The 26410-nt window shown below is 34.5% G+C and overlaps 1 pseudogene; it reads left to right on the forward strand.

The window, feature by feature from the left end:
* The first annotated feature begins 807 nt into the window (after positions 1–807).
* On the forward strand, positions 808–24253 carry LOC124973078 (coiled-coil domain-containing protein 138-like; annotated as a pseudogene).
* Positions 24254–26410: the final 2157 nt, after the last annotated feature.

The following is a 26410-nucleotide window of genomic DNA, read 5'->3' on the forward strand; positions in this document are numbered from 1 at the left end:
TTATTTTATGTGGTGCTAAAGATCAAACCCAGTGCCTCACACATGCTAGGCAAGCTCTTTATCACTTAGCTACAGTCCCAGCCCTGATACTCTGTCTTAAAAGTAAAAAAAATGAAAGACTTATAACTCAGTGGAAGAGCAACATTGGGTTCGGTCCTCAGTACTGTGCAAAAAAAAAAAAAAAAAAACCATACTGGATAAAATTTTAAAGGGAGGAAGCTGAAGAAAGAAGAAAAGTGAAAAGAAAGAAAAAGGAATAAAATGAGAAAGTAGAGACAAGAGCAAAACTGCAATTAAATAATTAAAATATTTAATAAAATTGGATAAAAGTATTTAAAAAAACAACAAAGAAAAAATTAAAATGAAAGGAAAACCAAAGAATGTCATATTCCTCCTTGCCAAGATATTTAAGAAGGAGGCACTTCTTAACAAGACCTCAAATTTTTGTCATTTGCCAGGTATGGGGATGTTGTGGGTGCTGGTGGCAGTATGATGTGTTCCTTTTCAACTCCAGCTCAGGCAGGCCAAACCAGTTAGGGCAGTGTGTGGACTCAGTCAGCCTCTTCTTGCCCACCAGCCTAGGCTAAGACAAAGTTACCTGCAGCAGGGCTAACTTCATGCCCAAGGTCTCTGATTTTGCATCAAAAATGGGATTGCAGTGACAGTTGGAACCATGCACCAACCTCTCAGCCTTCATGCCTGTGAACCAGTCTGGTTTTCTCAACCATGGTCCCAAGTTCTTCTTTCTGTACTCTTGGGCATGTGACAAATATCCAAACTATAGAGGTTTGTTGTCTGCCTATGAGCATGGAAGACCAAATCAGTGGAATCTGCACTGCGGTAGGGAGCCTCCTGAATTAAGAGATTTACAAGTTCAAGCCATGGTGCTCCTGGATCCAGCCCTTTTGTAAGTCCACTCACAGCTGCTGTCCCTCCTTTTCAAGAGATCCAACCATACATTTTATGTAGAAGTATCTTCTTGCTTCTCTCTGCCTCATAGACCATATTTCCCACTGCCTATAATTCTCAGCAGTCAATTCCTGGACCCAAACTGACTCTCAGAGTGGACACCTGGTGGAACAGAGAAGAGGAGAAGATATTGGATCTCAGAGATATAAAAAATGCAGGGGTTTCAGATCTTCCATGCAATAAATTCAGACAGCGGGACCCATCTTTAGATGGCTCCTCTTAGCATTGATGAATTCCTTGCAAAGTGCAGGGAATCTCTTCTCTCTTGATAGCTTGCTATGTAGATTCTGAGTTTCTTTTTATTTTAAAGCACCATATTTTGGGGTTTTGCCTGATCACTGGCTCCCTGTGTTTGCACTCCAGTACTTTTCTCTGTCCCCTACCTCAACATGCAGCTGCATAGCTTCCATTTTTGTTCAGTCTTGTAGAGCAGTAGGTAAGCCTTGAATGCCTCTAATCTACCATATTCAGGAGTTCTTGATTCCAGTTTTCTCTAAAGTTGCATTTAGGTGACATACAGATAAGAAAGCATTTGGTGGATGGAGTCTTATTGTAGGAGGCTAGGATTAGATAATTAGTATGTGATGTTAGTATATCTTTTTTATTGACAGATGATTTGGGTATCCACTTCTCTAGAGTTAAAGTTGGTTACTTGAAATGTTATCCTGATGAAAGAAAAACTGTACAACACCTTTTTGCAGTTTATTCAAGCACTTAAATGTGAATTGGTAAAGTATTCTGAATTATTACTGTTATTTTTCACTCAGTACTTCAAGAAACAGAAAGGGAAAAGGGCAAATTGTTCTTGTGTTTCCTTTTCCTTGAGGAGATGAATAAGCAGTCTGGGGGTCCCCTTATAAATTGAAGAGAATAATTTATTAATTTTTGCTGAGAATTTCTTATTAAAGCATAGGCAACTTGTGTTTAGTGGCATAATGGAAAGGTAAATTATTTGCCTAATTTAAGAGTTAAAAAATTACTTATGTGTGTATTCATCCACACATAAGGAAATGAAAACTGTTCTCTTTTCTTTAAAAAAGGAACTCAGAAAAAAACTGCAGTATAGGATTTTGGGGTGGCGACATTCAAGTCAGTGTCTATTGTAAATCCAATAATATTAAGCACTGTACATGAAGTAGTTGGGAGAACCATTGAAGGGGATGCAGTAACCAAAAATATATCATGCAATACTGTACTAAACAGGATGATAGTTTTATAAAGGAGATAATGGTGAAATGAATGTTCAATTAAATATTTAATAATAAAAGTTTGTGGGTAGAAGAAATACTGTGGGTATCAAGAAGAAAAAACATTTTGAAATAATGTAAAACTATAAAATGTGTGCATATACAAAATGACATGTTGAAATAAACAATTGTGCTTAAATATCTCTATATTATTAACATAACCATATTTGGGAGGTTCAATATTTTAAATAAATTGCCTCTTTTTCTCCTTAAATGAGTTTATTCATGTAAAGCACTTTGAAAATTGTTGGATACATAGTAAAATTCTCAAATATTAACTATTTTCATTATTGAGAGTACTCTTTCATTTGTCATTCACAAAATAATCAATTCAAGACCAGGACATGAGGTAGATTTAATGTAGAATAAGAAAAGTAGAAAATACTTTAATAATTATAGCTTCATAGAAATTATGTTCTCATGTTTAACTGATATTTTAGTCATTTATGTTTATATAAGTGACATGGATGTAATTCCAAGTTCTAATTTGAATGTTTTGGATTATGAAGGTTTTCACACCATTTGAATTTTTTCACAGTTCCTGTCTACAATATATCTAGAAGTACCCTGTACAGCACAGTGGCTAAAAACCACATTTAGCTATTGAGAACTTGAAATGGGGCTGGTCTGAATTGAGATACTGTAAGTCTAAAATACACATTGGATTTGAAAGACTTAGCATGGATAAAAGAAAGTAAAATGTCTTCTTAATAATTTTCTATATTGATTTATGTCAAAGTGGTAACATTGTAGTTATACCAAATTAAATAGAATATATTGTTAATGTTTACCTCTTTCTTTGTTTTTAGTGTTCCGCCAGGAAATTTTAAATGACCTACATGTCTTGCATTGTATTCCTTTTGAACAGTGCTTCTCTAGAAATTTCTAGTCTAAGATGATCTTTTAAGAGAAACCTGGGATTCTAGTTCCATTTCAGTCTTTACTAGTTATGTCACTGTCAGTTATTTAACTTCTCTAGAGTTCAGTTTCATCAGGGTAAACTTTATTTCTTTACCTAAAATAGTTAACAGTATGTACTGATCTCTCTCACTGAATTATTGGGGATTAGATGAAAGAATTTGGCAGTTCTAGAGCATTCTACAGATATGTGTCATTTCTAATCAGGCCTATGTAATGACTAGAAAAGTTTGAAGGATGCTTAGTGGGTCATCAAAATCAATAATGTTTCATTTTTACTTTTTTGTCTTTTACATGTTTATTTTTTGCATTTAAAAAATGTTTGCTTTTCATATTTTTTCTCACTTATTATGCTGCTAATGTTTAAAAGGAAATTTTATTCATTTCAAATACTATAGTAAACTTCCAGGTTTCTGTGATAGATTTTTTTTAAAGCCTAGATGATGAACTGATTCTTTTCATGATTTGAAGAATCAGGAAACAGAATAAGTGAATGAGAATGATCATAGAGTTAGTACCTCCAAAATAACCAGTCTTTAAAAAAATGGAAAAATGTAAAATATATATATATATGTATATATGTATATAAATACATATATATATATATGTGTATTTTTCATTTAAATAGTAATTTGGGGGCTGGGGCTGGGTTTCAATGGCAGAATGTTGCCTAGCATGTGTAAGGCACTGTGTTCGCTCCTTAGTACCACATAAAAATTAAATAAAGGCATTTTATCCATCTACAACTACAAAAAATATTTTAAATAGTAATTTTTTTAGCACACATAAAACTTGCCTTTTAATAATAATACTGGTCCTTAGGATTATTTCTGTTTTCTGGGTATTTCTGTGTTCTGAATTTTTGTAAACCATGAGATGGTTACTGTGCTTGCTATTAACTAGAGAAGAGAAAAGTGAACTTCATTATTTTCCAGTTGTATGCCTGTGCTTTCAAAACTTCTCAAGATAATTCTTTTTCAACTCAGTGTTTGTTAGAAAGTGAGGAAACGATTGTGGTAGTGTTTTCCTAACCCTAATATTTTGAGAGAACGGTACAGATTACTTATAGAATGGCTTCCTTAACAATGAACTAGTAGAAACTCTCTGTGTACCTGTCTTCCTTTCATAGGTTTGTCAGGATTTCATGCAAAGAGGCAACCAGTGATGAAGCCTTTTGGCTGTAAGGATTCCAGCACTGTTGTTGGTTCTCTCTTTTTTTCCTGCAAATGTGTTATCTGCACACAATAAATACTCATTTTCCCCTTTCTCCCCTCTCCTTCATCCCCTTTGTCATATGGATCTCAGTGTATGAAGGCAATGAAGATTCCTTCAGCTTGGACTTGGATCTTCCCACTAAAACATAGATTAAACTATTTTAAAAGTTAAATGTATGTGAAAGTTGACCAAAAAGGTAAGGAGTGCTCAGGCCAGAAATTGGTGAGGTGGGAACTTGGAGAGGCAAGCATAACACTGAACTTTTCTTACTTTTAGTGTATTTACTAAACTGAATGATGTGAAACTTTTCTTTCTTAAAAATTAATTCAGAGTCTGTCTAAGATGCTGGGCTCCTTTAAGCTAATGCAAGTTAAAACCACTGCTAGAGCACATTTTATGCTCTAATTATTAGAAGAAAATGGATTCTGATGGTATAGTGTTGGCAGGAACATGAACTAAAAGCAACTTACTTATCCACTGCCTTTGGGAGTAAATTAATGTAACCACTTTGGAAGAAAATGGCATCAACAGTAAAGTTGAACCTGTGCATATAGCATAGTACATGTATGCTACAGTCATATGCTCCAGAAAAACTCTTGAACTTGTGTATCAGATGCATGACTGTGTAGCATCTGTATAGCCAAAGCAGCTGAAATACCTCTCTGTAGGAGAAAGTTTTCATGTATTTATTAAATATGATAAAGTAGTGTAAGTGTTTGAGCCCATAATTCTGAAATCATAATGGGTAGATTTCAGAGAACTTATTACTATTTAAAGAAGGAGGTTATAGAAACTATTATAGACATATAGTTGAAATTGGGAAAAACAAACAAGAACTGTGTGTGTGGGTATGTGTTAAAATTGCTTTAATATTTCTTTTACTTTAGACAACTTTTGTTACAAATATTAACTCATTAATTTTTTAATTAATGGGTTTCACTGACTTTTCCATACATGAATATATCATGTTTTAATTGTGTGCACCTTCCCAACTACTTTCTCTTACTCTCCTCTTTCTTTCACTGTCTGTTTTTCTTCTCCTTCCCTAAAATACCTTCTCTACTTTCAGATTATCTTTTTTTCCTAATAGTTTCCATGTATGAGGAAAAACATGTGACATTTGTCTGAGTTTGGCTTATTTCACTTAACATGAGAAACTACAGTACCACTTGCTTTCCTGCAAATGACATGCTTGTTTCCTTTTTATAACTGAATAATATTCCATATGGATATATGTCATATTTTCTTTACCTATCCATCTATTGACAGCACCTAGGGTGATTCCTTAAGTTGGTTATTGTTAGTAATGCCACAATAAAAATAGGTCTGCAAACATCTTTTTTGTATGCTGACTTCATTTCCTCCAGAAATATAGCCAGGAATGCTATATAGTTGCATCATATGGTATTTTTGTTTTTAATTTTTTGAGGAACCTTCCTGTTGTTTTCCATAATGGCTATACTAATTTACATTCACACCAACATTGAGTAAGTGTTCCTTTTTCACATCCTTGTCAGCATTTGTTATTTTTGGTTTTTTGACTAAGCCATTTTGACTAGGCAGGGTGGAATCTCAGTGTAGTTTTGATTTGCATTTCCCTGATGGCTAAAGATGTTGAGCACATTTTTCACATATTAATTGAACATTTGTACTTGCTTTTAAGTGTCTGTGCAGGCTCTTTAACCATTTATTGGTTGGATTACTTGCTCTTATGTTGATAACTTTTTGTGTATATTATTCTGGATGTTAATCTTCTGTCATGATGAATGACAGAATGAACAGTTGGCAAATACTTTCTGCTATTATGTAGGATCTCTCTTAACTCTCTTCTTACTTTTGCTGTGTGGAAGCTTTAAAATTTTGTGTAATCCCATTTGTCAATTCTTGCTACCATTTCCGGAACTATTAGGATTTATTTTGAGTTGATTCATGTACAAGGTGAGACATAGGAGTCTGGTTTCAATTGTCTACATTTGAATATCCAATTTTCCCAGTACCATTTGTTGAAGAGGCTATCTTCTTTCCAATGTGTTTTTGGCTACTTTGTCAAGAATCAGATAACTATAGAGGCATAAGTTTATTTCTGAGTTCTCTAATTCCATTGGTTTTTGTATTTCTTTTTTATGTCAATACCATGATATTTTTGTTACCATCGAAATGCATTCTAGTGTATTTGAAATCAGGAATCATGATGCCTCTAGCCTTGCTCTATAACTTTTTCTCAGGATTGCTTTGGCAACTTTGGGTCTTTTATGCTTTCTTCTGAATTTTAGGATTTTTTCCCCTATTTCTGTGAAGAATGTCATTGATATTTTGATGGGAATTGCATTGAATTTGTAGATTGCCTTTTGATAGTTTGGCCATTTTAACAATGTTAATTCTCCTAGTATATGGACATGGGATGCCTTTTCATCTTTATCTTCTAGTGTCTTCAGTTTCTTAAGCATTTTATAATTTTTACTGTAGATTTTTTGCCTCATAAGTAAGGACTTTTTAGATATAAGTGATAGAAATTAAAAAGAAAAATAAGGCAATAATTAACATTCTATTTGGACATCTTGTTAATTTAGTTACAGAGAAGGGAATGTATTAAGCTTCTGAAGTGATATTCCATTTCATATTCTAGGCAGTTAATACATAGTGTTCTCATGCATTTTAAAATAATTAATTCTGAAATAATTTCATACTTAGAGAAAAGTTGCATGAAGATTTCCTATATACTTTTAACTCAAATTTTCTAAATGTTAACATTTTACTGTATTTGCTGTAACATTCTTTCTTTTGTGAAATTTTTCACAATAGTATAATTTTATACTTAAAATAATTTTTCTTGAAGGTTACTCTGAGACTGTTTGGAGCTATAATAAAGTTTATAATTAAAAATTTATTTACTTTGCAGTCAGCCTGCCAACAGATAGGGCCTCATCAAGATCTCAGACTGAATGTTTCAATGTCAGTGACTCTTCTTTGAAAAGTGCCAGCTGTCCAAAATCCAAAGTGTCAAACAAGCAGACTTTACTTCCACATCAGATAAATCAGGTGTATGTTGAGTTATTTCAAATACATCTGAAACTGCAGGTAAGATCTAAATACTGATTTGAAAATTCAGAAATATTTATATTCTGGGCACTAAGTATTTGCAAATTTTGAATGCAATTTTAATTAGTATAGATAAGTGGGTTAAGGCAAGGTCAGAAGGGAACAAACTCAATTTGTAGGAACTGTTGAGTGAGAAAATATAGAGAATGAAAGAAAAATATTGGGAGTAGTGATTTTTTTCTATGGGCATGTGTCTTAGGCTTCAGATTATCCTATGTTTTATGTTTGTCCTCAACCCATCCCATTCTACAGAAACAAATCTGCAGGTAAAATGTGCTTTGTGAACTAGGTGTTCGAGATTCATTGTTTTAAGTATTACATAGTAAGAAGTTTCTTTATCAACTCTAACTAAAATGTATTTTTGAACCTTCTTGCAGTTTATCTTTTCTTTGGTGTTTGTTTCTAAAGGGTGTAATTTATACATTTATCACATTTCCACTAGGAGTAAAGAAAGAAACATATGTAGTAGTTTCTGTTTGCTACTCTTTTTATTGGAAACATTATATACACTTGAAATACCCAAAATATTTTAAAAACCAGTAGTTCATTTTGTTAAATTAATTCATGTTTTAATAATGTAGCATTTCAGAAAAAAAGTTTTTCTTAACCCGAATCACTAGGAATAAATTTAGAGAAAGACAAAATCTGGTCCTTGACCCAGAGGTAAAATTTAGAAAGGAGAACAATGGAAAGGCCAATCCAGGTACAAGGAATTAAGAGACAAGAGTTGTTTGGAAAGAAGTGATTGTCATATTGTGAATTTAGCTTCCTGTCTGGGAAATAAAATAGTGAAAACTGAGACTAGCTGTTTAATAGGTTTTTTTTTAATCAAAGAAGTGACAGTAGAAAGATTTTTGATAATACTCTATATAATACAAAAGAAGCAAGGTTGCAAGGATAGATCATCTATGGTAAACAAGAAAAATATTTTTTAAAATGTAAAGTACAAGGGATTAATCTGATTTCTTTAATCTTTAGACTGACTTTAAAATTTGCCTTGTAGTGTTAAGAGTTGTTGTTAAGCATGTACTTTATTTTTGCTTTTACTATTAAAAAGGATTTTTTTGACAAAAGTTTAATAGGAACATATACATGATCCAATTTTTATGCCATAGTAAAATAGGCACCAAAATGGCACCTTTAGAGAGGGTACCTGGATTTCTCTGAACAACCATTATTCATACTCATTCAAGGCTTCTAACTTGACAGTATTTTTCCTCAAGTTGTCACCATTCCAATCTTGTTCTGTTGCCCACTAGTTGTCATCTCCCCACATTCATCCCAATACTTAAGGGGCCACTTCCCTGCAATAGTTCTTGATTATGTCTGTCACCATTTAATTTCAGTGATAATTTCATGGCTATAAATTTTTCAGCTTGTTGTCTATTCAACAGACTCAGAGATGCTTTGAAGTGGAATTGGTGGCCTCCAAGCATATATATTTTTGTTAACACTATTGATTTAATGTATTCAATAAATATTTGAGTACCTATTAATATGCATTTGTGTTAAGTACACTATATATGCCTCTTGCTACATGTAGCTTATTAGAAGCAGTCATAAGTACCCATATAATTATAATTTTAGAAACTTAAATGAAGGAATAATAGGTGTATACTGTAAGTTCCTGATGGAGGAGATTGTGATTGAGATTGGAGGAGATTGAGTCAAGATTTTTCTGAGAAATTAACATTTAAGTTAGATCCTGAAATATGAGTAGAGGTTAGCCCAGTGAAAGATTTAGATTCTACACTGAGACATTTCAGTATGAGAAGTTCTTGAGGCATGGTAAGTTAACATATTTATTCAAAGAAAATGTAATAGGTAGCTCTGAAGATTTTTAAAGCATGAAAGTTGCAACATCTAATGTGTGTTTACATAAATGTCTTAGAGGGACAGGGGTGTAAACTGAGAGACCAGAGAGCATTCTACTGCAGGATCCAAGGCAAGAAATAAGGGTGACTTGGACTGGGGTCATAGCAGAGGAAAAGAATAAAGGTTATTGTAGAGGTAAAACATTCTGGACTTGGCATGATGAATTCAATGAAGTATAGGAAGACTAAAGTAAGTAAGTTGATTCTCACATTTCTGGTTTGTGCAGTGTGGAGAAAGAATGGATTTCAGGAAGAAGAGAAATATTTCTGTTTGAAATGAGTCAGGTTTGGTAGTAAAACATATTAACCTGGCTTTTAGAAAGTAGATAGTGGGTGATTATCTAAATTGGGAGTCATCTCTGTGTTACTGTTCTATCACTGTTACAAAATACCAGAGATAATCAACTTATGAAGGGAAAAAGTTTATTTTGGCTCATAGTTTTAGAGATTTAAGTTAATGATTGATTGGCTCCATTGCTTTGGGTGGGTGGCAAGATAGTACATATGGCAGGAACATGGAGCAAAACACATTGCTGAACTCATGGCCAGGAATCAAAGGATAGAGGCATCAGAGTCCCACTATCCCCTTCAGTGACACATACCCAGTGACCTAAAGATTTTTCTTTAGGACCCAGCTTATAAAGATTCCACAACCTCCCACTTAGTGTCATTCTGTGGACCATGCCTTTAATATGTGGGCATTTGGGGGACAGTAAGCATCCAAATGTGTTAGTGTTTAACATTGTCACCAGTGTGAGAGGTTAGAGAAGTTGGTGAGAAATAATGTTAATAGTCTGAAGTGTCTTGTATTAGGCTGGGGACCTCAAGGATACAGAGAAGTGGTTGGATTCTGGAAATATTTTAAAGGTGGGTTAAACAGGACTTAGAGATTGTTTGGATGTAGGAGATATGCTAGAAGTTTTATCAAGGGCAAACTGCAAGTTTAGTTTTTGGACAGTTGGATAAATCATGCTGCTTTTTTCCTTATATAGAAAACTGGAGGAAGAAGAGATTAGTTTATTCCTTTTTAACTCATAACTTAAAAATTATTTTTTAAGTATATAGTTAAATTATTTTTATTATATTTACAGAGTTATAAACTGTTGTCACTATAACCAATTTTAGAATATTTCATTATCCCAAAAACAAACCCCAACCCATTAGAGATTATTCTTCATGTTCTTTAAAATCCCTTCAGCCCTAGGCAACCACTAATCTACTTCCTGTTTCTGTAAGTTTGCCTATTCTGAACTGTTCATAATACTGGAATCATATAATATGTGATATTTTATAAATAACTGACTTCTTAGCATGCTAATTTTAAGTTTCATTCATGTTATACCATGTATCAGCCCATGCTTTTTATTCTTTTCCTTTTAGTACTGGGGGATTGAACCCAGGGGAGTTATATCACTAAGCTACATTCCCAACTTGTTTATTTTTATTTCAAGACAAGGTTTTGCAAAGTTGCCAGGTTGACTTTGAATTTACAATCCTTCTACCTCAGCTTCCTGAGTAGCTATACTTACATGTATGCTCCCTGACTAGCACATGCATTTTATTGCTCAGTAATATTCCATTATATAGATATATCATATTTCTTATTTTACTCATTAATTTCTGGACATTTGAGTTTTTCCCACTATTTGGCTATCATGAGTAATGCTGCTATGAATGTTTGTATTTAGGTTTTGTGTGGACATGTACTCCATTTTTTTGGGGGGTGTATACCTACAGTGGAATGGCTGAATCATAGGATAACTGTGTTTAACTTCTTTTAGGAATTGGCAGACTGTTTTACATTTCCACCAGGCAGTAAACAAGGCTGCCATTTTCCCCACATCTTTTCCATCATTTATTTTTCTGTTTTTAAGAAAAATATCCTTTATTTTTCTGGGTCTTATTATGGTTTTACTTTATATATTTCTGTGATGTCTAGCTGAATTCAGTTGGACATGCTTATTTTGTGCTATCTGAAAGTATATAGGTAGAGATATTAAATAGGCTGTTTAGACTTGAGTTTGGCACTTGAGAAAATCAACTGAACAGTTGCAGGTTGGGAACATATGGTAATTTTAGCCATTGAATGGATATAATCAAGCAGAGTGTAAAGAATGAGAAGAAAAATAACTTAAATCCAAATCCTGAGCAACCAGAGTAGTTACAGGATGGTGGAGACATGGAACCTGCAAAAGGGACTGAGAAGCCATGACCAGAGAAGGTGGTAGAAAACCAGGAGAACATGATATCATGCAAGCCATTGGAAGTATTTTAAGTTGAAGGAAAGAGATAGTCATATAACATGCTGCTGAGAGATTCAGTAAAATAAAAACTGAGAAGTTTTCTTTAAATTTCATAACAGGTAAGTCATTTTAGTAGGGCAGTGTGGGCTGAAGCCAGATTAAAAATGAATTGAGGAATGACTTGGAGGTAAAGAAGGTTCAGCAAATGTAGACAATGTTTTAGGAGGTTTGGTTGGGAAGGTAACATGGGAAGGAGCAAAAGATTTTATTTCAGATGTGAAAAGGGAGATTGAAAATATTTAGAGATAATCAGAGCAGTCTTCACAAAGGAGCTTAAGGAAATGAGATCCTGAACCTATCTGTGTACAGAAGAGAAGGGCATGAAACTGATGTTCCCTTCTGTGGTCTTCCTATGAATTTACCAGGCCATCCACAATGTTCCAAGGGTTGTGTTTCAAATTAGGAAAGGGGGAGATCCAAGATGGCAGACTAGAGGGAGGCTGCATTCCTTGTCACTCTGTAACTCCGGTTTCAAGCAGAGGATATCAGTTTTCTGGTGAGGCAGTTTTTGCTGCTTATTGATCCTCTGCTGTTTATCCCGTTTGTCTGCTGTGATGACCTGCAGTCTGCCAGCATATTGATGCCTTTTTTGAGTGCAGATTGCTCACTGTCAGGTGTCTATCATCTGCCATTTGCCTGCCTCTCACCTGTCCATCACCTGCCTTACATCTATCCATCAACCAACTCACGAGGTTCACCTCCCAATTGTCCAACAAGAGTCAGCAAACTGATTGCCGACCACCAGTAGAGCACCTGCTGCCTGTTGCTGCCTGGAAGTTCACTGTTACAGTACTTGCAGGTTTGATTACACGTGGCTGCTGCCATTTTGAGACAACAGCCAGGCCCCATAGGACCCCTGGCTGGACTGACTGAGCCCAGTCTCCAGGATGCCTCAGCCCGACCGACCACTCCCTGCCTCTGGGGCCCTTACATCAACTGACTGCTCCCTGTCACCAGGACCCCCAGACCAATTGACTGTGCCCTATCACCGGGACCCCAAACCGACTGATTGCACCCAGCATCCAGGATCCCACAACCACATCAAACACACCAGACTTCCAGGACCCCTGCCTGACCAACCGCATCCTGCCTCCAGGACCTCCAGCTGACCATGTCCACCCCTGAGCTGCAGCTCCACACTTGCCATCACATTTCGAAGCCAGAACCGCCAACTTGGATAATCCTGGAAGCCATAGCTCCGATCTTTAGGTGGGGCAAAACCCCTCCTGAGATGCCTGCTGGAGGCTTGAAGCTCATTGTCAGGTACCACTCATGCATCAGGCTACTGAACATTGGGAGGTTTCATTACTATATGACTGTTATACTGTAGATTTTCTTTTTTCTCCTTTTTAAAAAAATTAAGTTTTCATTTCTTTACTTTTCTTGCTCTCTTTTCCTTTTGTTTACATGTTCCCTCAGAGTCTCTTTCTCCCTTTTTTACATGATAATATCCAATTTCTTTTGATTACATTCTCACCCTTTCTATTTTCTAGAACTTATGTATATTCTTTTCTTATCTCATTAACAACCACATTCTACATCCCCCTGCATCCTCTTTGTCCTCCATTAGAAACTGCAGACCTTATTGCAAACCTGTTTCTTTAATAAAGATAATATTTGAACTCATTCTGTTTACTATGACAATTTTGTTATTGTCCCCATAGGGGCTATTTGATCTAGGATTGCATAGTGTCTGAATTGGGCACTGCTAATATGGATCTCCCCTTAAAGAAAGGGTTTTGGAAACCTATAGGGCCACTATAAGCCTATAGGGGAAAACTGCAATACCCCAGATCTGCACTGCTGGAGGGGAAGATACATGAACAACATGAAAAAACAGGGGAGGAAAATGATCCAAACAAATCTAGATTTTATATTAATAGAATCCGATGACAGTATGTTAGAAGAAATGTCAGAAAAGGACTTCATATTATACATGATTAAGATGATTCGTGAAGCATAGGATGAGATAAGAGAACAAATGAAGGCAATGAATGAAAATACCAATAAGCTTAAAGAGCAAATGCAAGAAGCAAAAGATCATTTCAACAAAGAGATAGAGATTCTCAAAAAAAAGCAAATGGAAATCCTTGAAATGAAGGAAACAATAAACCAAATAAAAAACTCAATGGAAAGCATCACCAAGAGACTAGACCACTTGGAAGACAGAACCTCAGACAATGATGACAAAATATTTAATCTTGAAAATAAAGTTGCCCAAACAGAGAAGATGGTAAGAAATCATGAACAGAATCTCCAAGAACTATGGGACATCATGAAAAGACCAAATTTAAGAATTATTGGGATTGAGGAAGACACAGAGATACAAACCAAAGGTATGAACAAACTATTCAATGAAATAATATCAGAAAATTTCCCAAACATGAAGAATGAAATGGAAAATCAAATACAAGAGGCTTACAGAACACCAAATGCACAAAATCACAACAGATCCACACCAGGGCACATTATAATGAAAATTCCTAACATTCAAAATAATGATAGGATTTTGAAGGCCGCAAGAGAAAAGCCTCAGATTACATATAGGGGGAGACCAATATGGATAGCAGCCGGCTTCTCAACCCAGACTCTAAAAGTTAGAAGGGCCTGGACCAACATATTTCAAGCTCTGAAAGAACATGGTTACTAATCAAGAATCCTATACCCAGCAAAACTAACCTTCAGATTTGAAGATGAAATAAAATCCTTCCATGATAAACAAAGTTAAAAGAATTTACAAATAGAAAGCCTGCACTACAGAATGTTCTCAACAAAATATTCCATGAGGAGGAAATGAAAAACAAGAATGTAGGTCAGCAAATGCAGGAACTACCTTAGAGCAAAACCACTCAAAGGAGAAACCAAGCCAACTTAAAAACCAAAAATAAGTCAAATGACTGGGAATACAAATCATTTCTCGATAATAACCCTGAACATTAATGGCCTAAACTCATCAATCAAAAGACATAGACTGGCAGAATGGATTAAAAAGAAAGACCCAACAATATGCTGCCTGCAAGAGACTCATCTCATAGAAAAAGACATCCACAGACTAAAGGTGAAAGGATGGAAAAAACCTACCATGCACATGGACTCAGTAAAAAAGCGGGGGTTTCCATCCTTATATCAGATAAAGTGGACTTCAAGCCAAAGTTAGTCAGAAGAGATAAAGAAGGACATTTCATACTGCTTAAGGGAACCATAAATCAGCAAGACATAACAATAGTAAATATTTATGCCCCAAACAATGGTGCATCCCTGTACATCAAACAAATCCTTCTCAATTTCAGGAATCACATAGACCACAACACAGTAATTCTGGGTGACATTAACTCACCGCTGTCACCACTAGATAGATCTTCCAAATAAAAACCAACCAAAGAAACCATAAAACTCAATAACACAATCATTAACATAGACTTAATAGACATATATAGAATATTCCATCCATTAAAGAGCAGATTCACTTTCTTCTCAGCAGCACATGGAACCTTATCGAAAATAAACCATAGGTTGTGCCACAAAGCAGCCCTTAGGAAATGCAAAAAAATAGATATACTGCCTTGTGTCCTATCAGATCATAATGGACTGAGAATAGAAATCAATGACAAAATAAAAAACAGAAATTATTCCAAAACCTGGAGACTAAATAATATGCTATTGAATGAAACATTGATAACAAACATCAGGGAGGAGTTAAGAAATTCTTAGAGGTCAATGAGAAAGATGATACAACATATCAAAACTCTGGGACACTATGAAAGTGGTACAAAGAGGAAAATTCATTGCATGGAGTGCATTCCAGAAAAGAATGAAAAGTCAACAACTAAATGACCTAACATTACAGCTCAAAGCCCTAGAAAAAGAAGAACAGAATAACTGCTAAAGTAGTAGAAGACAGGAAATAATTAAAATCAGAGCTGAAATCAATGAAATTGAAACAAAAGAAACAATTCAAAAAATTGACAAAGCAAAAAGTTGGTTTTTTGAGAAAGTAAACAAAATAGAAAAACTCTTAGCCACACTAACAAAGAGGAGACAGAAAACTCAAATAACTAAAATGCGTGATGCAAAAGGAAATATCATGACAGACTCCACTGAGATACAGAACATAATGAGATTCTAATTTGAAAATCTGTATTCTAACAAAATAGAAGCTACTGAAGACATTGACAAATTTCTACAGACATATGCTCCTCCCAAACTGAACCAGGAGGACATACACAATTTAAACAGACCAATATCAAGCAATGAAATAGAAGAAGACATTAAAAATCTACCATCCAAGAAAAGCCCAGGACCAGATGGATTCTCAGCTGAGTTCTACAAGACCTTCAAAGAAGAACTCATTCCAATACTTCTCAAAGTGTTCCAGGAAATAAAAAAGGAGTGTACCCTACTGAACTCATTCTATGAAGCTAATATCACACTCATACCCAAACCAGGAAAAGACATATCAAGGAAAGAAAATTTTAGACCAATATCCTTGATGAATCCTCAACAAAATATTGGCAAACTGTATCCAAAAACATGTTAATAAAATTGTGCACCATGATCAAGTGGTGTTCATCCCTGGAATGCAAGGATGGTTCAACATTCGTAAATCAATAAACAGAATTCATCGTGTCAATAGACTTAAGGATAAGAATCACATGGTTATTTCAATTGATGCAGAAAAAGTATTCGACAAAATACAACACCCTTCATGCTCAAAACACTAGAAAAAATAGGGATAGTAGGAACATACCTGAACATTGTAAAGGCTGTTTATGCTAAGCCCATGACCAACATCATTCTTAATGGAAAAAAACTGAAACCATTGTTATTGAAAACAGGAACAAGACAGGGATGTCCTCTTTCACCACTTCTTTTCAACACTGTCCTCGAAACTCTAGCCAGAGCAATTAGGCAGACCAAAGAAATTAAAGGAATATGAATAGGAAAAGAGCAACTTAACCGGCCACTATTAGCTGATGACATGATTCTATATTTAGAGGATCCAAAAAACTCCTCCAGAAAATTTATAGACATCATCAATGAATTCAGCAAAATAGCAGGCTATGAAATCAACATGTATAAATCTAAAGCATTTTTATATGCAAGTGACAAAACAGCTGAAAGGGAAATGAGGAAAACAACTCCATTTGCAATAGCCTCAAAAAAATAATACTTGGGAATCAATCTAACCAAAGAGATAAAAGATCTCTACAATGAAAACTACAAAACATTGAAGAAAGAAATTTAGGAAGACCTTAGAAGATTGAAAGATTTCCCATGTTATTGATAGGCAGCATTAATATTGTCAAAATGACCATACTACCAAAAGTGCTATACAGATTCAATGCAATTCCAATTAAAATCCCAATGATGTACCTTACAGAAATAGAGCAAGCAATCAGGAAATTCATCTGGAAGAATAAGAAACCCAGAATAGCTAAAACAATCCTTAGCAGGAAGAATGAAACAGGGGGTATGGCAATACCAGAACTTCAACTCTACTACAAAGCAATAGTAACAAAAACAGCTTGGTATTGGCACCAAAATAGACAGGTAGATCAATGTTACAGAATAGAATACATGGACAGAAACCCAAATAAATACAATTTTCTCATACTACACAAAAGTACCAAAAATATGCAATGGAGAAAAGATAGCCTCTTCAACAAATGGTGCTGGGAAAACTGGAAATCCATATGCAACAGAATGAAACTAAACCTGTATCTCTCACCCTGCACAAAAATCAACTCACAATGGATCAAGGACCGCGAAATCAGACCAGAGACCCTGCATCTTATAGAAGAAAAAGTAGGTCCAAATCTTCAACTTGTTGGCTTAGTATCAGACTTCATTAACAGGACTCCCATAGCACAAGAAATGAAAGCAAGAATCAATAACTGGGATAGATTCAAAATAATAGCTTTCTCTCAGCAAGGAAACTATTAGCAATGCAAAGGGAGAGCCTGCAGAGTGGGAAAATATCTTTGTCACTCATACTTCAGATAGAGCACTAATTTCCAGAATATATAAAGAACTCAAAAAACTCTACATGAAGAATACAAATAACCCAATCAACAAATGAGATAAGGATATGAACAGACACTTCACAGAAGATTTACAAGCAATCAACAAACATGAAAAAATATTCACCATCTTTAGTATTAAGAGAAATGCAAATCAAAACTACACTAAGATTCCATCTCACCCCAATTAGAATGGTGATTATCAAGAATACAAGCAACAATAGGTGTTGGTGAAGATGTGGGGAAAAAGGTACATTCATACATTGCTGGTGGGGCTGCAAATTAGTGCAACCACTCTGGAAAGTAGTGTGGAGATTCCTTTGAAAACTTGGAATGGACCTACCATTTGACACAGCTCTCCCAATCCTCAGACTATACCCAAAGGACTTAAAATCAGCATACTACAGAGATACAGCCATATCAATGTTCAGAGCTGCTCAATTCACAATAGCCAGACTGTGGAACCAACCTAGATGTCCTTCAATTGATGAATGGATAAAGAAACTGTGGTATATATATACAATGGAATATTACTCAGCCATAAAGAATGATAAAATTATGGCATTTGCAGGCAAATGGGTGAAATTGGAGAATATCATACTAAGTGAGATAAGCCAATCTCAAAAATCCAAAAGATGAATGATCTTGCAGATAAGCAGATGATGACACCTAATGGGAGGTGGGAGGGGGGCAAGAATGGAGGAAGGAGGGACTGTATAGAGGGAGAAGAGAGATGGGAGGGGTGGGGGGAAGGAAAAAATAACAGAATGAATCAAACATCATTACCCTATGTAAATGTATGATTATGCAAATGTTATGCTGTTACTTCATGTAGAAACAGAAACAACATGTATCCCATTTGTTTACAATAAAAATAAATTTAAAAAGAAAAAAATTAGGAAAGAGTAAAAAGGTTTGAAGTAGACATGTGGAGAACCGAATAAAGAGATGACCATGATAATGTAGCAAGTTTTCTGAATAGCATTGATAACTTAATAGAGGATTGAGACCATGAACTTAAAAAATACCACTTTACATGGTGTGTGATTTTTCTCTGATGGTTTTTAATCTGTGTTATCCTCAGGACAGGGAAGATGGTAAGTGTGTTAACCCAGGCCTGGAGTCTTTCAGCCATTGGCGATAGAAGAACAACAAACTAAGGCAGTGGAGGATATAGGTAAAATAATGGACCATGTCTAGCAACTACTTTAATCCATATTTTATATACCTATGCATTTTCAAAAATCACTTGGTTGAACACAGTGTCAGTTATAAAAATGTAATTTATAGATTTTGTGAATGTTCTTTTTAAAAGTCATTCATATCTGGTATTTTGATATAGTGTTAAACTGTAGCACAACAAAATTTTGTTGAAGAACTTCAAAAGTGAGAATTTTTTTTAGTTGAAAGAGAACAACTGCGTTTCAGACATGAAAATAGCTTAAATAAAATTAAAGCTGTTGAAGAAGAGGTTCTTACAAGATTTCAAATTCTAAAGGAGGTACTCATAAAGTCATAATTTTAGAGTAATATAATTTCTTTTTTCTTAGTTTGTGTAATAATTAACATTTTGTCACATTTGCTCATTTAAACTTCTCCCTCCTTTTCTCAGACACACACCAGCACAGATCCACACACACACCTTATTTTCTGAACTATTTCAAACTAGCTTGCAAAAATCAATATATAGTATCCCTAAATACTTATGCATGTGTCTCTTAAGAATAAGTACATTCTGGATAGCATTACATATCAGAAAATTAATGCTAATGCTCAGAGGAAAGTATAAAGCTCCACTTTCCATCCAGGGTTCCACCCTGGGCCAGAAGTTTGAGAGAAAAAGAAGAAAAAACCAACAAAAGAGGAAACTTCACCCCTTTGATGTTGTTTCTCCAAATTTTTACCCCCTTCTCTAATTCCTGATTCTTGTTTACTTTTCACAGCCATCAGGTGTCTACTTTTTTTTTGTCTTGGGTTTTTAGTGGACATCAGTAGGAAAAGCAGAGTGTAGTGGGTTTATCCTGCCATATCTTATCATATGTCTTTACTACATTTTGGATATGGAAAAATTAAATAATAGAAATATTAAACTAGTTTTAAAAGTAACTACATATGACTGCCCCCTCAGTTATTTAAGGGATCACTTAATATTAATAAAATTACATGAAAGTAATTTTTTCACATTGGATTTTTTTATAGGGCTAAGGAAAGAATGTTTAAATTCTCAGACCTCTCCATGCTAATTTTATTCTTGTTTCTCTCTTTAGATTTGTCTTCTATTCTTATTAATTATGAACATAACTGCTTTATTTTAATCATATTTATATAATTACTTAGAAGGAAATTTATTTTCTTGGTTTCCTGTAGATACTTGCTTGTTTTGATATTTTATGAATAAATGAAAGAATTTTATACCTTAAACCTAAAACATTTTATCCTATTTAAATTTAATTAGAGTAGCACTAGTGATATGAGTTTCTTATCTGATTATTAGATTGTATTTTTTCCTTTGTAGCAACATGATGCAGAAGTTGAACACTTAACTGAAATTCTTAAGAAAAGGAATAATAAAGCAAGAGACTAAGATCCTTTTGATGCATTGAAAGAATTGATTGATAAATTAAAAAAAAACAGGTAAGACCTATTCTAATATATATATGGTAATAAGATGTTCTAAAAACTATGTTTTAATATAATGAATAAGTCAATAGTAGAACATTGTGACTAGAGAAATTTTTGATTGGATTTATGTTAATTTTATTTTGAAACACAAATGTAAATAAAATAGTCTTAAACTGCTCTTGTATCCTTTTCTTCTATATGGGAAAGCAAATTAGATGTTTGAAAATTTGAAATTTTTTCTTTATTCTTTATATCAGGGTCTTCCTGTTTCCCAGACTAGCCTGAAATTTATGATCTGCTTGTCTCAGCCTTCTGAGTAAGCTGGGACTACCACTGTGCCCAACTCTGAAATTTTCTTAAAATTTTAAATTTTTTTGTAGTTACTACATTACTAAATTTAAAATAAGGAAAGAAAAAATCCTGATAAGCTGAAATAATTAAGTGTTAGACACTGATTTCTGGCTTTAAATCTTACTATTTAACTGTAATTACACACCTAACAGATGAGACACAGCAGTAGATAGGATTAGGGAACAGAAACTCTTTTACAAAAAGACTTCAAACTGAAGCATTAAGTAAAGAAAGAATAGAAAATTTGAACAGACATATGTGGGACATAGTTAAGTTTAACATATGAGAATTCCAGGAAGAGAGGAACAAGAGAATAGAGCAAAAGCCAAATATGATAACCCAGAATTTTCCAAAAGTGGTGAAAGACTCAAGAAATTGTTACTGACAAGGATAAATTTTGAAGAAATCATACATAGGCACAATATTTTTAAAACTGCTGGAAATTTTAGATATAGGTTAGAGGGGAAAAAATTAACAAGCTGTAAAACCAAAATTTGGCTTTTAAGGAAGAAATAACACTTATCTTAAAACTAGAATAAGAAGAGAGACAATTTCCCTTAATTATAAAGCAGCACAACCTTGAATCTAAATCTTGACATTTTAAGAAGAAAAAAAACTGGGACCATTCTCTTAAAAATATAGCTCAGTAGGTAGAGTGCTTGCCTAGCCAGCACAAGGCCCTGGGTTCAGTCCCCAGTACTGCAAAAAAAAAAAAAAAGAAAGAAAGAAAAGAAAATGGAAAAAAAAGAATATGCATGCAAAAAATTTTAAACTAACAAAGTATAATCCAGTCATACAAAGAATAATACAGCTAAATGGGATTTAGTTCAAGAAAACATGGGTGGTTTAACAATTGAAAATTAACATCTGATTAAAGGAGAAAAAATCATATGATAATTTCAATTGATATGAAATTCAGCAACAACAAATGGTAATAGAATGAAATTTTTAAGTTCTCAAAAAATACCTACAAAAAAATTGAACAACAAAATAATACCTAATGGTAAATTATTATTGAAATCTTGTTTTCTGAAATGAGAACAAAATAAAGGTGATGGCAGTGAACACATTGTTGAACATTTTTTTACTATTGTAAACAAATGGGATACATGTTGTTTCTCTATTTGTACATGGAGTCAAGACATACCATTTGTGTAATCATAAATTTACATAGGGCAAAGTTGTTTGATTCATTCTGTTATTTTTCCCTTCCTCCAACCCTCCCACCTCTCTTTTCCCTCTATACAGTCCTTCCTTCCTCCATTCTTACCACCCTCCTATTCCCTAACCCTAAACCTAACCCTAATTCTAACGCTAACACCTCCCACCCCCATTACATGTCCTCATCCGCTTATCAGCGAGATCATTCGTCCTTTAGTTTTTTGAGATTGACTTATCTCACTTAGCGTGATATTCTCCAATTTCATCCATTTGCCTGCAAATGCCATCATTTTATCATTCTTCATGGTGCAGTAATATTCCATTGTATATATATGCCACAGTTTCTTTAACCATTCATCAACTGAAGGTCATCTAGGTTGGTTCCACATTCTGGCTATGATGAATTGAGCAGCAATGAACATTAATGTGGCTGTATCTCTGTAGTATGCTGATTTTAAGTCCTTTGGGTATAGGCCAAGGAGTGGGATAGTGGGTCAAATGGTGGTTCCATTCCAAGCTTTCTGAGGAATCTCCATACTGCTTTCCAGAGTGGCTGCACTAATTTGCAACCACACCAGCAATGTATGAGTGTACCTTTTTCCCCACATCCTCGCCAACACCTATTGTTGTTTGTGTTCATGATAATCGCCATTCTAATTGGGGTGAGATGAAACTTAGGGTAGTTTTGATTTGCATTTCTCTTATTACTAGAGATGTTGAACATTTTTTCATATATCTGTTGATTGCTTGTATATCTTCTTCTGTGAAGTGTCTGTTCATTTCCTTAGCCCATTTGTTGATTGAATTATTTGTATTCTTCGTGTAGTTTTTTGAGTTCTTTATAGTTTTTGGAAATTAGTGCTCTATGTGAAGTATGAGTGGCAAAGATATTCTCCCACTCTGTATGCTCTCTCTTCACATTACTGATAGTTTCCTTTGATGAGAGGAAGCTTTTTAGTTTGAATCTATCCCAGTTGTTGATTCTTGATTTTATTTCTTGTGCTATGGGAGTCCTGTTAAGGAAGTCTGATCCTAAGCCAACAAGTTGAAGGTTTGGATCTACTTTTTCTTCTATAAGATGCAGGGTCTCTGGTCTCATTCTGAGGTCCTTGATCCATTTTGAGTTGAGTTTTGTGCAGGGTAAGAGATAGGGGTTTAATTTCATTCTGTTGCATATGGTTTTCCAGTTTTCCCAGCACCATTTGTTGAAGGGATATCTATTCTCCATTGCATATTTTTGGCCCCTTTGTCTAGTAGGAGAAAATTGTATTTATTTTGGTTTGTGTCCATGTCCTCTATTCTGTACCATTGATCTACCTGTCTATTTTTACCTGTCCAATACCATGCTGTTTTTGTTACTATTGCTTTGTAGTAGAGTTGAAGATCTGGTATTGTGATACCCCCTGCTTTGCTCTTTCTACTGAGGATTGCTTTAGCTATTCTGGGTTTTTTATTCTTCCATATGAATTTCAAAATTGCTTGCTCTATTTCTGTAAGGTACATCATTGGGATTTTAATTGGAATTGCATTGAATCTGTATAGCACTTTAGGTAGTATGGCCATTTTGACAATATTAATTCTTCCTATCCAAGAACATGGGAGATCTTTCCATTTTCTAAGGTTTTCTTTACTTTCTTTCTTTAGTGTTCTGTAGTTCTCATTGTAGAGGTCTTTCACCTCTTTTGTGAGATTGATTCCCAAGTATTTTAATTTTTTCGAGGCTATTGTGAATGGAGTAGTTTTCCTAATTTCTCTTTCTGAAGATTCATCACTTATGTCTAAAAATGCATTGGATTTATGAGCAATGATCTTGTACCCTGCTACTTTTACTGAATTCACTTATGAGTTCTAAAAGTTTTCTGGTGGAATTTCCAGGTTCCTCTAAATATATAATCATGTCATCAGCGAACAGGGAGAGTTTGAGTTCTTCTTTTCCCATTCATAACCCTTTAATTTCTTTTGTTTGTCTAATTGCTCTTGCTAGAGTCTCAAGGACGATGTTGAATAGGAGTGGTGAAAGCGGGCATCCCTGCCTTGTTCTAGTTTTTAGGGAAAATGCTTTCAGTTTTTCACCATTTAGAATGATATTGGCCATGGCTTAGCATAGATAGCCTTTACAATGTTAAGGGAATGTTCCCCACTAACCCCAATTTTTTCTAGTGTTTTGAGCATGAATGGATGCTGTACTTTATCGAATGCTTTTTCTGCATCTACCGAAATAATCATGTGATTCTTAACCTTTAAGTCTGTTGATATGGGGGAATGACATTTATTGATTTCCAGGTGTTGAAACCAAACTTTGCATCCCTGGAATAAAAACCACTTGATCGTGGTGCACTATATTTTTAATATATTTTTGTATGCGATTTGCTAAAATTTTGTTGAGAATTTTTGCATTGATGTTCATTAAGGATATTTGTCTGAAATTTTCTTTCCCTCAATGTGTCTCTGTCTATTTTAGGTATCAGGGGTGATATTGGCTTCATAGAACTGAGTTTGGGAGGGTTCTCCTCCTCTTCTATTTCATGAATACTTTGAGGAGTACTGGAATGAGGTCTTCTTTAAATGTTTTGTAGAACTCGACTGAGAACGCATCTGGTCCCAGACTTTTCTTTGTTGGTAGGCTTTTGATGACCTCTTCTATTTCAATGCTTGAAATTGATTTATTTAAGTTGTGTATGTCCTCCTCGTTCAGTTTAGGTAATTCATATGTCTCTAGAAACTTGTTGATGTCTTTGAGGTTTTCTGTTTTGTTGGAGTATAGATTTTCAAAATAGCTTCTAATTATATTTGTATTTCACTTCGTGTCTGTCTGTGATATTTCCTTGTTCATTCCGAATTTTAGTGATTTGAGTTTTTTCCCTCTTCTCTTTGTTAGTGTGGCTAAGGGTTTATCAATTTTGTTTATTTTTTCAAAGAACCAACTATTTATTTTGTTAATTTTTCCAATTGTTTTATTTTGTATCAATTTCATTGATTCGATCTCTGATTTTAACTGTTTCCTGTCTTCTACTACTTTTGGTGTTGGTCTGCTCTTCTTTTTCTAGGGCTTTGAGCTGTAGTGTTAAGTCATTTAATTGTTGATTTCTACTTCTTTTGTTGAATGTGCCCCATGAGATAAATCTCCCTCTAAGTACTGCTTTCATAGTGTCCCAGAGATTTTTGATATGATGAGTCTTTGTTCTCGTTTACTTTTAAGAAATTTTTTTATTTCCCTCCTGATGTCTTCTGTTATCCATTCATCATGTAATACTCTATTATTTAATCTCCAGGTATTGGAGAAGTTTCTGCTTTTTTATTCTGTCATTTATTTCTAATTTCAATCCATTATGATCTGATAGAGTACAAGGTAGTATCTCTATCTTCTGTATTTGCTAACAGTAGCTTTGTGGCATAAAATATGGTCTATTTTAGAGAAGGATCCATGTGCTGCTGAGAAGAAACTGTATTCGTTCTTTGTTGTATGGTATATTATATATGTTGGTTAAGTCTAAATTATGATTGTGTTATGAGATCTATGGTTTCTTTATTCAATTTTTGTTTGGAAGATCTATCCAGTGGTGAGAGAGGCATGTTAAAATCACCTAGTATTATTGTGTTGTGGTCTATTTGATTTCTGGAATTGAGAAGGATTTGTTTGATGTACATGGATGAGCCGATGTTCGGGGCATAGATATTTATGATTGTTATGTCTTACTGATTTATGCTTCCCTTAAGCAGTATGTAATGTCCTTCTTTCTCCCTTCTGACTAGTCTTGGCTTGAAGTCCACATTATCTGAAATGAGAATGGATACTCCAGCTTTTTTGCTGTGTCCGTGTGCATGGTATGTTTTTTCTCCATCCTTTCACCTTTAGTCTATGGGTATCTCTTTCTATGAGATGAGTCTCTTGCAGGCAGCATATTGTTGGATTTTTCTTTTTAATCCAATCTGCCAGTCTATTTCTTTTGGTTGATGAATTCAGGCCATTAACATTCAGGGTTATTTTTGTGATATGATTTGTATTCCCAGTCATTTGACTCATTTTGTTTTTTGACATGATTTGGTTTCTCCTTTATTTGGCTATTCCTTTAGGCTAGTTCCTCCTGTTGCTGATTTGCATCGTTGTTTTTCATCTCTTTCTCATGGAATATTTGCTGAGAATGTTCTGTAACTGCCGTCTTTCTTTTTGTAAATTCCTTTAGCTTTTGTTTATCATGGAAGGATTTTATTTTGTCGTCAAATCTGAAAGTAAGTTTTGCTGTGGTATAAGATTCTTGGTTGGCATCCATTTTATTTCAGGGTTGGTAAATGTCAGGCCATTCTATCTTTTAGGGTCTGGATTGAAAAATCTGCTGATATTCTTATTGGTTTCCCCCTGAATGTAATTTGATTCTTTTCTTTATAGGACTTTAAAGTTCTGTCTTTATTTTGTATGTTAGGTATTTTCATAATAACGTGCCTTGGTGTGGGTCTGTTGTAATTTTGTATATTTGGAGTCCTATAAGCCTCTTGTACTTGGTTTTCCATTTCATTCTTCAGTTTTGGGAAATTTTCTGATATTATTTCATTGAAAAGATTGTTCATTCCTTTGGTTTGTTTCTCTAAGCCTTCCTGAATCCCAATAATTCTTAAATTTGGCCTTTTCATGA

The sequence above is a fragment of the Sciurus carolinensis genome (assembly GCF_902686445.1).
Source record: "Sciurus carolinensis chromosome 14 unlocalized genomic scaffold, mSciCar1.2 SUPER_4_x, whole genome shotgun sequence".
Classification (NCBI taxonomy): domain Eukaryota; kingdom Metazoa; phylum Chordata; class Mammalia; order Rodentia; family Sciuridae; genus Sciurus; species Sciurus carolinensis.